Genomic DNA, 14,614 nt, shown 5'->3' on the forward strand with positions numbered 1-14,614 from the left:
TTATTGTGAAACCTGATGTGAACTAAATATTAAGTAATGGGTAATTTTTTTCTATTATAGCCATTTAGATATATAAAATAAATGCCTTAAATGTGTATATATCTTTACAGTTTTTATTTCACTGTAAATGGCTTATAAAAGTAAAAAATTCAGAAAGCTTTAGGGCTGACACCTGGATGCATGTTTTCTTTCTGAAAGGCCAAGACTGCTTTTGCATAGCTCACCATAAAGAGAAAACTACTGTGGAGTGAAATTTCTGTGATATTTGGAACAATAATGTAGAAGCTTAAAAGTATTATCCAGGTTGTCATAAGCCTGTTATTTCTTTACATTACAGAACTGAAAGGCAACATTAACAGCTAAATACCATACTTAGGAACACTTTATATTGTTTAGGACTAGAAATGTGCCTGAAATGTACATTTTTTTTCCCAAAATAGCTTCTGTAATATTTGAAATCTGACAAGTTACCTAATGATTTCATGGCATACTTTCAAATGTAAATGTGAAGTTGTTAAAGGCACAGGCAAATATTCTGAATGAACACCTAAACCTAAGCTAGCAGAGGAACAAAACTTGAGTGGCTGAATGGGGAGGTAAAGTATAACAAATGACTCCTTTGGCAACCTTATAGATGTTCAGCCTTAAGAGCAGTCTTTTCTTTGTGATGCTCCACCATTCATTTGCAGCCAGTCTGGCATGTGGAACATAGCTTGTGGAAGACTGACTCTGGGTTATTTTTCAACTACCCAGATACAGAGGGCAGTGGACTGCCTCCTTTCTTATTAAAATATAGTCTCTCCTGGCTTCCATGATTTCTCCTAGTTTTTGTTCTCCATCACAGGCTGCTTCCTGCTGTTCCTCCCTGGGATATTTAAGGAAGTGGTTTTCAAAATTTTGGTCATGCTCTCCTATCAGAACAAGAATGTGAGCAAAACTCTTCTCATAAATAAACATGTATTTATGCACTTTATACAAATATGTTTTAAGTAAACATGTAAAATGTGCAGAGACCTAAATCAATCAGTATAAATACAAGTAAATAGAGGAATGTTAAGTTTCTCCTGTCATACCCCAGTGAATTGTGCTGAACTTTCAGGGGTGTGCAAAACACAATTTGAGCCTACATCTTAAACCTTAGTCTTCCCAGGGCCATCCTCTCTCCTCCTAGGTGTTATCCTCAATATATATGGACTTAAATATTAAGTATGTTAATATTTAGTTAAGTATGATAACTCGTCAATTTATTTCCCCAACCCAGATTTCTCTGCACTCCAGACCTGCACATCCATCTAACCATATGATGCCAAATCCTTGCTGTCCATATATGCAGCTTTAACATTGCCCTTGAAATTTCTCTTCTGCCCCTGCCCCCATCTTTTCTATAGCAACAGCTTATTATTATTTACTAGGTTAGTAAAGAATTGGGGTCAACAAGATTCCTTTTCTATATATAATTCATAGATAATTAATATACTATAACTTCTATTTCCAAAATTTATCTTGAGTTTTCCTTCTTTTCCTGTTTCCACCATCACTTTAAGCCAGGTCCCCTCTACTCTCTTTCCAGATTAGGTATCTTATTCTAACTGCTATTGGTCTTTTTCAACCCTACTCAGCAGCAAAGCCACTTTACTCAAAATCTCAGATAGAAAAGGACATTTCCATGCTGAAATCCCTTCATGAACTTTCCTTGCAGTTATAATGAACAGCAAACTCCTTACCATGGCTTAGACTATACTGAATTGCTCAGTGTACTGAATGTATTCTTGTCTTTCCCATGCTCCTCTTAGCTTACTTTTCTCCATTCATATATTCTAGGCATACTATTATTTCCTCACTTTCTAGGACACCTCAGGGCTTTTCTGTGTGTTTTTTTTTTCTTTCTTCCCAGAATACTATTCCCTTTTTCCTTATTTTGTGAGATGCTTCTTTCCATTTAGGTATCACATCAAATGCTACCACCTCCTGTTAATACTCTAATGCTGATGTCTTTGTTTAAGCATAAACAAAATTCTATTCAGCAGTACAAAAAAGAAACTAACTATTGATACAAGCAACGATGCAATGAATCTCAAAAATATTATGCTGAGGGCACCTGGGTGGCTCAGTCGGTTGAGTTCAACTCTTAATTCCGGCTTAGGTCATAATATCAGGGCTGTGTGATGGAGCTCCATGCTGGAGGCTTCTTATACCTCTGTCCCTCACCCACCTCTCTATTTCTTTCTCTTTTCCCCCTAAAAAAATTATGCTGGGCAAAAGGACATGGATACAATAAATATGAATATTTATGTGAAGTTAAAGAACAGCAAAACTAAAGTGTCATAATAGAAGTAAGAAAGTAGTTGCCTCTGAGACAGGGTTGGAATTGAATGGACAGAAACATAAGGAACTTTCCAGGGTGATAGAAACATTCTATATTATGTTTGATTTTCAGTTACATGGATGTATTTAATTGTCAAAAATCATCAATCTTTACATGTTTGATTTTCAGTTACATGGATGTATTTAATTGTCAAAAATCATCAATCTTTACACTTAGATTTTTGCATTTTATGTATGTAAATTATGCCTCAGTTGAAAAAAAGAGCAATGTGTTTATTTCCAAAATTATGTCAGCAGTTGGAGTTCTTTTAAAGATTTTATTCAAATGAGATTAATTCTATAGCCATCATCAATGTGTGATGATTTTACATGTTGTTGAGTCCATTTTAGATCATTGAAATTTATACACATAATAAAAACTTAGTTACTTATGATGGTTACATAGTATAAAGTTTATCTTCATTGCTCTTTAATAGCTTCTAAGATTTCAACTTCTTAACAGCTTTGGGAGGAGGTGGTAAGTCATGGCAGAGCAAGCTAGTGTTTTAGAGTAAGATAGGTCTGGTATAGAGGCTCAGATATGCCAGATATTTATGATGTGAATATCTTCAACTACAAAATGAGAATAAAGCCTGGCGTATAAGCAAAGATTGTTGAATTATAAATGAGCATTCCTGAGATCCAGGGACCTCCTTAAACCCCATCCACAGATGCCAGGTTAAAGATTGTTATCACTGACTTAGAGTAAGTTGAGATGTCAAAATGAAAGCATATTTGTCAGAGGGCCTGTTGTGGTTGAGCATCATACAGTAGGTACTTTCTAAAAACTACTTTCTACCTTCCTTCTTTTCTTTATAATGTGTTTTATGTTTGAAAAAGAAACAATGTGGTTATTTGCTTTCTGGCAATTGGGATTGATTTATTGAAGAAATGTTAGTAGAACAGCAAAGGTGAAACATTAAAAGCACCATTACTACATATGCAGAGGTCAAGCCATACAGCATTTATTTTTAAAATAATGCACAAAATATAATGGATGTGTTAAGTAGAACTTGGATCTATGAAAGGATATGTGAGAGACATTCATCAATTATGTTGATAGGGTTTGGGGATATTAAAAAGTATTATTTTAACTTCTTGAATTAGGTACTTATTGTTTGAATGTGTATTGGGGGAGATGTGTGTTTAATCATGAAAAAGAACAAATAAAAATTAGCAGTAACCATTTTTATTTTGTGGTCTTATAGTAATGGCTCAAATCTAACTCCATTCCCAGGCAAACCTGGGATGTGCACTTTAGAAGACAGTTGATTGATAGAAAAGGGAGAATATGTATCTGTAATCATTCAAGTCATTATGGTCCCCATATACTAATAAAATTTTCCAAAGTAACCATGCAAGTTAACACATTCTCAAAGTCTAAAGGCAACTAGACAACAAAAATTCAAGAAATTTAGAAATCCTGGTTTTATTTCACTATAATCCTTCTGTATGTTTAAATGAATATTCAGACATGAGGGTATACTTTCTGTGTTTAGAGTTAGGTACATCTCTTAAATGTAATTAAAATTTATTCAGTATCTGGGATGTTGCCATTCGGCATGAAAATAAATGCAGTCCTTGTTACATTGGGAGTCTTTACATATTCTCTGTGGCTTACGGCTATTTTGACAATGCTGGAAGTTGTGTTTATCCTTACTCTTTCCTTTCATAGTGATGATTTGAAGAAAAACTTTTTCCATTGTTAGATATATGTTTAATTCATTTCTTGATCTTACTGGCTGACTCATGCCTGGTCTGTAGTAGGAATCATGGTGTCAAAAGGCACCACAAGTTAGGACCATGCAGACTTTCATTTGAACCTTGGTGATAATATCTACCTCACAGGAAGAGCAATTCAGGGACTCTCCTTGAGGCCCAGATCCTGCATCCATATTAAATATACCTTTGTGGTTTTGCTTTCTAATCTATAAAGTGAAAGTAATTTCTCAGGTCATCATGAGGATTATAGGAATAATACTAAAAAAGAAAAAGTCAGACCCCTTCTGATCTTATGGTTTCATAAAACATTTCCCACATTTATAATTTCACCTTTAACTCTATTTTTTTTGATAAATGCCTTCACTACCTAGGTTATTATGAGATCCAAAAGGGAAACAAATCTATTTTGTCTACAGTTGTCTTCCCAGGACTTAGCATGGTGACTGGCAGAGTATGACTGTTGAGTAAATATTTGTTGGAGGAAAACATGGATGGAACCATATTCACTTATTCGCACTCAGTTTTCCCCTGTTTCTTTAACTGTATATTTGAATAGAATGAATAGTCCAATATCAGATGACATTTTAAACCAGAGAAAACATGGAAATTGTGCATAGACTGAGAGAGGCCTTGAAGTTGTGTCATTTAACAAATGAAGAATCAAGGAAGTTTAGCGTGGAGGAGAGGTGATAGCTGTATTCAGATATTTGAAGAATTATTATGAAGATAAGAATCAAATTATGCTCTGAATAGGCGTGAGAGGTACAAAGATCCAAAGCTTTTGGATTGGAGATACAGGAAAGCAGGTTTTTGACTCAATAAAGAGACTTCTAATAGAATTTCCAAAAGAAGGAATTGAGTGCTTCAAGAAATGGTGTATTTTCCAACACTTATGGAAGCTGGACCCTAATAAACACACACCACTGTGAACATAGAAAATTATCAAACTTTTTCATTTTTCAGTTTTCAAATCTGCTTTGATGGCTCTAGCTTAGGAAATAAATGAAAACAAACACAAAAGAAACAAGTATTATACATGTTTTTGAAGAATAAAACATATTGTTAAGTAGGGTGATTATATGTTTACTGAGAAACAGTAGGAGACTGATTTTTAAATGTGAGAAGTAACTATAATATTTTTAAATGAATTAACATAATACAGTAATATAATATATATTATATATTTATTAATATATTACATTATATATTATATATTAATTAATATAATTTATATAATTATAATGAATATAATACAAATATATAAAACCCAATAGCTTTTAAAGATAATATCAAGTATGTATAATGGCAAATTAAAATATATCCTGTTCACAGTATAAAGTATAAAAGGATAAAGTATACAAAATATAAAGTAAGAAGGAATAAACCTAACAAGAAAGTTATCGATCCAAAAGGGGAAAAAAAAACTAAAAATATACATAAGCACATGTAATAATCAAAAAATAAATGGAAAGAAACACTTTGGCCTGGGATTCAGGACTTACTGTCAAAAAGTTGTAATACTTGACAAATTAACATTTAAGTTTAGTGCAATTCTGACTAGAAAGCCTTTGGTGTGTTTGTGTGAACCCTGAACCCCAAATTCAGTAAGAATAATACAATTTAAGGTTTATATAGAAGGGGTGTGTGTGTGTGTGTGTGTGTGTGTAAATTGCTAAGAACTCTGTGAATAAGAAGTATATTATGGCTGTACTTAACTTTTTAAATTTTTGTCTATGAAGTGATTATAATCAAAACCATACTGTACTGGCACGAGGCTTTAAAAACGAGTCAGTGAACTAAAACTGAGAGTATAGAAACATACCCAAATAACATAAAGAAGCTATTTTAGTTCTGTGAGAGTAGCCTATCTTATTTAATATACGCTATAATGTAACTGGTTATTTATATGGGGGGAATGCCCTATTGTTTTATTAGTATACAAAAATAAATACCAAGTACCTTAAAGAGCTAACTAGAAATATAAATTCATAAAGATTATTAAAAAAAAGAAATGTAAGACACTTTTGATGAGAGGGGGATTGTAGTAAGACAAGAAACCTAAAAACATAAGTCATAAAATTGGCAGACTGAATTTTCTGAAAGTTTGAACCTTCCATGTAACAAAAGAAACCATAAGCAAATTAAACTAACAAACAAGTAAGTAAGTAAAATAAAATAAAATAAAATAAAGACTAGGAGATAAGATTTACAGAATCTATGACCCCTGAGGGTTAGTAATACTAGGATGCAAAGGCTTTTCACTATAAAAGTGAAACACACAGCTTCTCAAGTATATGAAATAGAATTAATTCCCCTAGCAATAACTACATGTAACACCTAAGTAACACAAACATTATGTCTCTGGTATACTTATTCTGTTTTTTGATGGAAGAATTTACCACCAACTAACAAATTATAATTTAACAGTCCCGGAAATGCAGGTGATTTCAATAGGTGTCCATCATTATGTTGCACTTGTCAAAGAAATAACTTTTTTTTTTTCAATTTTTTACAACTCTTGTAGAGCATTACTGAAAATTGTTTCCATTTGGTGGCAAATTTAGATTTAAATATTGTGTTTGTCCATCTAGTTTATGCCATTTACCCCTTCCACCCTGGAACTCCATTGTACTTAATTGAAAGTTTAGAAAAAAGAACACCTGTTTCTGAAATTTTTTAAATTTTACCTCAGAGGATAAGAAGTTGTAAATTGCTTCTTGTGAACAAGCAGATTTCCTCCATTTCTTAAAGGCTTTATAGTAAATGGATTTTTAATTCATTGATAGCATATTGTGATTAAGCTTTCCCATGATCTTCATATCCCTGTTTTCATAATAGAAACTCAAATGCATTTACTGTCTTTCAGAGAACAGTGCTCTGCAGTATTTTTTTTCCCACACAAATATATATCTCTATTTAAAATTTGTATAAATCCTTTCACAAAGAAAGTTTTCCCAGTTGGATCATCTCTGACTCAAACTTCCTGGGGACGTGCAGGGGTGAAGGGGAATGGCTTTAAGAAATGAAGTACAAAAATGTAACTCTTTCCTGTAATACAAATGTATGAAATGACCCTGAATGACATCTTTACTCTTGTCTTTTCATTTTTCCCACAAGTATGGTTCTGGTCAATTATAAAAATTGACATTTGCAGTGGGCCTTTCTATAAAAGAGGTGGCAAATCGGAAGCGATTTATTTTAGAAACAGAGAACATAAACATATATATCCCCTGTATCCAAAGTGTGAAGGTTGAAAAGCAAAGGGGATGATCTTCAAAGTGTCTCAAATATTGATTTGTGGTGTAGTTTTATAAAAATGCTTCAGATTAGTTTTTCTTTCTCTTTTTTTCTGGATGGTTGCTTATGCTTTGGGTCAGTTGGTGCTAAGACTTGAACCTCTATTTTTGAATTTATTTTTTAGAAGATATTTCATAGTGGCATCTAACTCCCTTTAGATTGTCATTGCTGAAGACACAAGAATCATTCTACAAAACTAATTCAGATTCTTTCCCTACTATCACAAGTTTTGCTTTTGTTCGCTTTGTTTCTATACAGTAAACCTCTACCTCCCTCTCTTTCAGAAATAGCCCCAACTCCACTTATTTTTTTTCCGTTTTTCAATCATGTATTTACTTCAGGAGCAAAGATACTGGATATTCAAATTAGTTACTTTTCAATATCAAGCTTATACCTTGCATAAATAAATATTAGCAAAACAATAGTCTAGCATTCAACAAAATTTCTCCAGTAGACATATCCCAATCAATATCTGTATACTCATCATCATCCATTCTAAGGAATTCACAACAAAATGATCAAATCAAGGAGGAAAAACTGGAAAACAAGCTCTTAAATTCAGAGAACAAACTGGCGGTTGCCAGAGGCTAGGAGAGTGGGGGCATTGATAAAAAAGATGAAGGGTAGTAAAAAGTACAACCTTATAGTTACAAAATAAGTCATGAGGTTAAAAAGTACAGCATAGGGAAAATAGTTAGAAATGTAATAATATTGTATGGAGACAGATAATTGTAGAGTGTATCATGGGGAGCATCAGATAATTTATAGAATTGTCCAATCACTATGTTGTACACCTGAAACTAATATAACTAATATAACATAGTATATAAACTATACATCAATAAAAATCTTTGATTATTCATTAGGGTATTTTATTATCTTTAAGAAAAGTTTAAAAAATAAATAATTTACTTAAAGCCAGCCCTTCTGGTTAAGATATTTTTTAGCTCAATGTTTAATATTAATTATTGATCTTTACTTGTAAATTGAAAGCTGAACTAAAAATGCAGAATCTATCAAGTCATCTATATTTCATAAGATGAAATATATAAAGTGTAACAGTAAATTAAATCACTGACAAATTTGAGTTAAAGTTATTTAAGGTGCCAGGACAAATACATTAAGGAAAGATGGACTGAAAAGAATATATTAGAAAATACAGTCTTATGAAATATATCCATACTTTTTTCTAATAAGCACCAGTGCAATGCAAGAAAACGACAACAACAAATGCAGTGGGCTATGTCAGATTTCACCTTTTAATTTAAAAGTTACTCACCTCAAGAGGGGATTTTCTTTTTCGGGTTAGCTCAATTATTTCACATCTTGTTAATTTAAATGGTCAATTTGCTTTCCTACTGAGATTTTTCTTGGGTAAGAGGAAATAAATAGATTTGGATATGTATCCTGCGTAGAACTAATTGTTTATTACTAACTCCTAATATTTCTAAGAGGCAGAAAAATAGAAACTATGGACCCCTACAGCACTTATAAATCTCCAAATGAAGGGATACATTTGGTTGTGTGAAATACTAAGTTAAAAGCAGGATGCGACCTTACTAACATTTTTGGACATCTCTGTACTATACATTCAGTTTTTAAAAGGCCATTATAGACTGAATGTCCTTCACTACTTTACATCATTTTTGTATCCAGAATTTTTAAGAGTAAGCCCAAATATAACATTTATTTTTTCAAGTGACATTCCACTTTTTTTTTTTTTTTTTTTTGCTAACAACATGTAAATACATTAACATAGAAAGCTTGTGACATTGCTTATGGTAGGCATGTTTTGCATTTTTTCTGAAGGACCATATAGATGATGATTTTAACGTTGACTTTTTTAATCTTGCCTTCACATTAGAATTAAGCAGAGAGTTCTTAAGAAAGACATGTCCAGGCCCCAGCACAGATTAATCAAATCTAAATTCCTGGGGGTGGGACTTGGACATCACTTTTTTTTTTTTTAAAGCTTTCTGGGTGAGTCAAAGTTGCAGCCCAGCTGAGACCCTTGGGAAGAAATCGAGACTCAGAAAGATTGAGAAACTTGCCTATGGCTGCATGGATAGTTATTAGCAATGCTGACTCTAAATCACCGTTCTACCGTTCTATACACTTGTTTCACAACCCTCCGATAGGTGAGATCTCTTAGCACTGCCTTCTTTTACTGCTGAATAGAACAAATCAAAAAACTAGAAGATAGGAGAGAGGGGGTTATGAATTATATTTAGGCACAAGTACTAATAAGACTATTTCTCCCAGAATTGCAGCTTTCCTTATTTTAACAGAGCTATTTAGTGGTGAGATACAACTGGAAAAGTGTGCGCACAAGTTATCAGGTGATTTTGATATGCCAATTTATATTCCTTGTCAAAGGCAGTGACTAAATTCCCAAGGAGTAGGCACAGATAGTTTTAAAGGAATTTTTAAAATTGAAGCATAATTAATATACACTGTGGTATTAGTTTGAGGGGTACAATAGTGATTTGACAATTCTATATATTACTCAGTGCTCACCACAATAACTATAGTCATCACTTATTTCAAGATTCTCAGCTTTCCTTTGTACTTTTCACTGAATAGGAACTGCCTGCTAAAAGATGCCCATGGTCTAGACCTCAGGTTGTTTCTTCCTCGCCACCTCCTCTTCCTAAACTACTTCTGCCACTTTAAGGAGGAAAGGCTTTTCTTTCACCCATCTGGGATCTTACTGGCCCTTCAAAGGAAAGGGTCATGAGAGACTTTAATGACTGGACAATACAACTTTTTGTAAGGAAGGTGGTTTGGTAACTCTGCTTTCAACTAAACCTGAAGAGAAGACCTGATGAGTTATCAGCTGATCATTAAAAATAAGTTTTGATGATGGATCACCATGTACTTTGAGCATTTGACACAAAAGGGGTTCAAAGAGTTGAATAAAATTACTGCAATAAAATGCATCCTATTCCCTTCTACTCAATTAGGATTTATTTGCACTTATATCTATAAAAGCTAAAAATAGAAATAGAATTGATGCTAAAACCTTTCCAATTCTAGAAATAATATATGTTCTTCTGTAGGTACACACATTAGTGTAAATCCCCATCTGTCTTATTAAGATAAATATTTCAGGAAAACTTATTTTTAAGTTTATTATTTATCAAGTTTTGTAATATATGTGTATTGCTTTGATGAATTATACACTATTAATGATTGTGATGATAAATATTTAATGTAGATACATATTGTTATTTATGAAAATTATGATAGGTTATCAATACAATCTTTTAAGCATAAATATTTATATTTTATTTAAAATATATTTATAGTGATGTACTTCAAATTATAGCCTTTGCAATCATTTAAACTATGAATGAAAACTTCAAGATCTGCAAGAGATAACAAATTTTTCAAAATTCTTTTTTAGAAGTTACATAAGCAAGAAAGTTTGGGGACTCCTGATCAGTATCTCTAAGGGGTGTTTGTAGCTCCTAGAAAATTTCATCAGTTCAGCCTGCTATTTAAAAGATAATAGTAACTATTTTTTAGAATACTTCAGATAAAAATCAATCATGCATACTCATTTTAACGAGATACTCAAATATTTGTGGTTGGGAACCTTACATCATTCATGGATATAAATAAGCTCTTAGTTTACAAACATCAGAGGTATGTTATTAAAATGCAATAATTTACATTTCCCTGATGTATGCATAAATTGTGTCACTTTTTTCTTGTCAATTAAGAGTATATTTTATACACGGTCTCTCTCTTTCTCTCTCTCTACATATATATATGTATATATGCATATATACATATATATATGTATGTATATGTATATCTGAACTAATAAGTCAGAGGACAGTACTAACCTAATATAATAATTAAAGGAAACATTAGTGAGTGCTGTGAAATGTGTAAACCTGGCAATTCACAGACCTGTACCCCTGGGGCTAATAATACATTATATGTTTATAAAAAATAAAATTATTAAAAATTATTAAAGGAAACATAATTATAACTATGATAATGAGCTATGTGATAATTGTTTGACTGCAGCTGGTAGATCAAAAGAATAAGACCTTTCACCTATTCAAACAAGCTTTATCTTTTTTTTTAAGATTTTATTTATTTATTTAACAAACAGAGATCACAAGTAGGCAGAGAGGCAGACAGAGAGAGAGAGGAGGCAGGCTCCCCGCTGAGCAGAGAGCCGGACGCGGGGCTCGATCCCAGGCCCCTGGGATCAGGTGGGCCACGACCTGAGCCGAAGGCAGAGGCTTTAACCCACTGAGCCACCCAGGCACCCCCAAGCTTAATCTTTTATCCAAACATTTACTCAGCTGGTTAAAGCTCACCAGTTTATTCTTCTCAAAACATCTAATTCAGGTAGGTGCAGAATAAACTAAAATATCCCAGCAGAGAACTTTAATGCCACCCACATTCTAAATTCTTCACTAGTTCACTGTTGGCACTTATTCAGTGTCCTGGCTACTGATAACAACTTGGGTAAATTGGCAAGGTTCATGAGAAATGAGACAATGCTGTTCTTCCAGATGGTGTGGTTGGAAGAAATGACCTATGTTTTAGAATTAGACTGACTTGTATCCAAACTCTGGTGTTCTCTTTTGGGCAAGTTGTGTAGGGAATGTACCCTCTGTTTGTTCGGCAAAAAGGGCCTATTTTCCTGGTCCTTGCAAAAATTCAAAGAGATATGAACGTTTAGGAAAAAAATAGGCCCTGGTAGTGTTAATTCCATTCTTTCCCAGTTAGACTTGTCAGGTGGGATGAAGCTATACAAAAGAATGAAGAAATTGTAGCTGACAAAGAATAGCAAAAGATAATTTATGGGACCAAACTGCCTATTAAATGATTTTAAAATATTAATAATGGCTAGCTTTTGTCAGATATTGTAATACCACTCTAAAGTAAAATAAGTGAAGTACTTGCTCTTTCCCCCATTTATTTAGTAGTTTTTGTCTCATTTACTCATAATAAGTACATATCATATACCAGAAGCTATGTTAGGTGTTTGGTATACTAAAAACCTTATTAGTACAATTAAATATGTATATATTATATATACTTTTAGATATATGAAAATATATCATTTGAAATATATATAATTGATCTATTTAATATATATAATTTTAAATTTTGTTATCAAAATTGATGCCATATATAAAATAATGAATATAGATAGATAGATACAGATACAGGTAGATAAAGTCTCACCAGGACCATCAGAATCTGCTCACATCCACCAATAACGTTTTCCTTTTGAAGTTCATTAATGATACACCATCCAAATAACACTACCAACTACAATTTGGCTTAAGAATATATCACATTTCGCTAAGCATGATATATATACCACATCTTCTTGATCCATTCATCTGTTGATGGACATGTAGGTTCTTTCCATAGTTTGGCTATTGTGGACATTGCTGCTATAAACATTCGGGTGCACGTGCCCCTTTGGATCACTACGTTTGTATCTTTAGGGTAAATACCCAATAGTGCAATTGCTGGGTCATAGGGCAGTTCTATTTTCAACATTTTGAGGAACCTCCATGCCCCTGGGGATAAAAATATATGTTTTTAAAAAATAAAAAATTAAAAGTCAAAAAAAAAGAATATATCACATTTCTATTGCATATACAGGGGTGTAAAATATTTCTAAAATAAGAAAAATATATAATGCAATATCTATATAAAATTATATTTCATACAAAATCTTATATCAAATAAAAGGTAGCTTCTATGATACTTTGGTTTTATAGAAACAATGTGAAATATATTTCCTGAAGTAGAATTGTTAGCATTTTAGATTCTGACAGTGGCAGAAAGCTAGAGGGAAAGAAGAACAAGAGAAAGAGTGTAATGGACAAAGCTTTGCTGGAAGTCAAACCACCAGTTTATATTTCAAAGCTGACAGGTTTCCCTTTTTTGGTTTGCTGTCATTGAAGCTTTCAGATGCACCTTGCCCATGGCTAGGTTATTTTCAAAGATTAAAGTGCTAAACTGGAAATTAAATGCAACTTAATTCCCAATTTAAATTTCCATTATTTTTTGAAAAGTAAAAGATTAAAAGAATTGTATAATTGCAGTTCTGGTAGAAGAAGTAATTCTGGAAAAGGTAGAATGTACAATTCAGGAGGAAGATATTTCTTATTGGAGGAGAGAGGAACCTAAGCTATTATTATTTTGAAATTAGCCTGGAAATCTATTTTCAAATGGAAAATATACTGTATTTTTAGTAATTACTGTGTCACTTTACCGTCTCCTTTGCTGTTATAACATAAATTCTGAATTCTTTATTCCATTTGAGCTCTGCCTCCTATTGTATTAACTCTTCTTAAGTTATCAAGAAATAATAAGCTACCCAATATTCCAGATGTCAAAGCAATTATTTTTAGGTTTAAATATTAAACTATTGACCCTCAAAAGTCAGTAAGACTCCATGCTGTTAAAAAAAGAAAACTATATTCAAGTAATAATAAATCTGTCCACTTAAGCAACTCAACAAACACATTTGAAATTTAGTTTGTAAAATGGTAACTCCAGAAAGTAGGCTTTTCTCTTTTCCAGTTAATTATCTTAGCAGACTGAGCAACAGGTAAGGCTGCCTCCAATCAAAATGCTTATGGAAGCTCAGCTACAGTATTCATGTGGCCTCATTGGGAAATTTGCAATGCCTACCATAAAAATGGTCCAGATAAGGATGATATTTTTCTTGTTAGATAGCAGCATTACTTAACTATGTTTTCCTCCCCGCACATGAAGCATATGCCCTTAACATGTAAGATAAACTTCCCTGAGTTTACCTATGCACTGTAACTATGTACCGGACTATAGCTTACATGAAATGGTATGGGTCGGGGTGATTTCCAGCACACTGCTCACTGCTCACTCTCATAAAAGGATAATACAAATGAGACTGGTGTTATTTTTTTGAATCAATTTTTATTTATAGAAGAGGCAACCACTTGCAAAGATATGTGCTTTAGCTACAATTAACAAAAGATTCATGACATAGTGCACATGTTGTGATGATAGAGAACCATCATTCTGAGATTCAAACCTCAGAAATCTCAGTGATGCTTAAACAGATCCCAGACTGCTTCTTGAGAAAGGTTCCAGCTCAGTCTGAACGTAGTTTCATAGCCCATTTCTCTGTAAGACTGAGAAGATCTCAATCTGGGGACCATTATATATCACCTTTTCAATTTTCCTAGCATTATGTTAATAA

General features: G+C 32.8%; 1 protein-coding gene across 1 annotated transcript in view; it reads left to right on the top strand.

The window, feature by feature from the left end:
- DMD (dystrophin) overlaps positions 1 to 14,614 on the top strand; it is a 1,970,015-nt gene that overhangs the window by 909,437 nt on the left and 1,045,964 nt on the right. The window lies entirely within an intron of this gene.

The sequence above is a fragment of the Mustela nigripes genome, chromosome X, assembly GCF_022355385.1.
Source record: "Mustela nigripes isolate SB6536 chromosome X, MUSNIG.SB6536, whole genome shotgun sequence".
Taxonomy (NCBI): Eukaryota; Metazoa; Chordata; class Mammalia; order Carnivora; family Mustelidae; genus Mustela; species Mustela nigripes.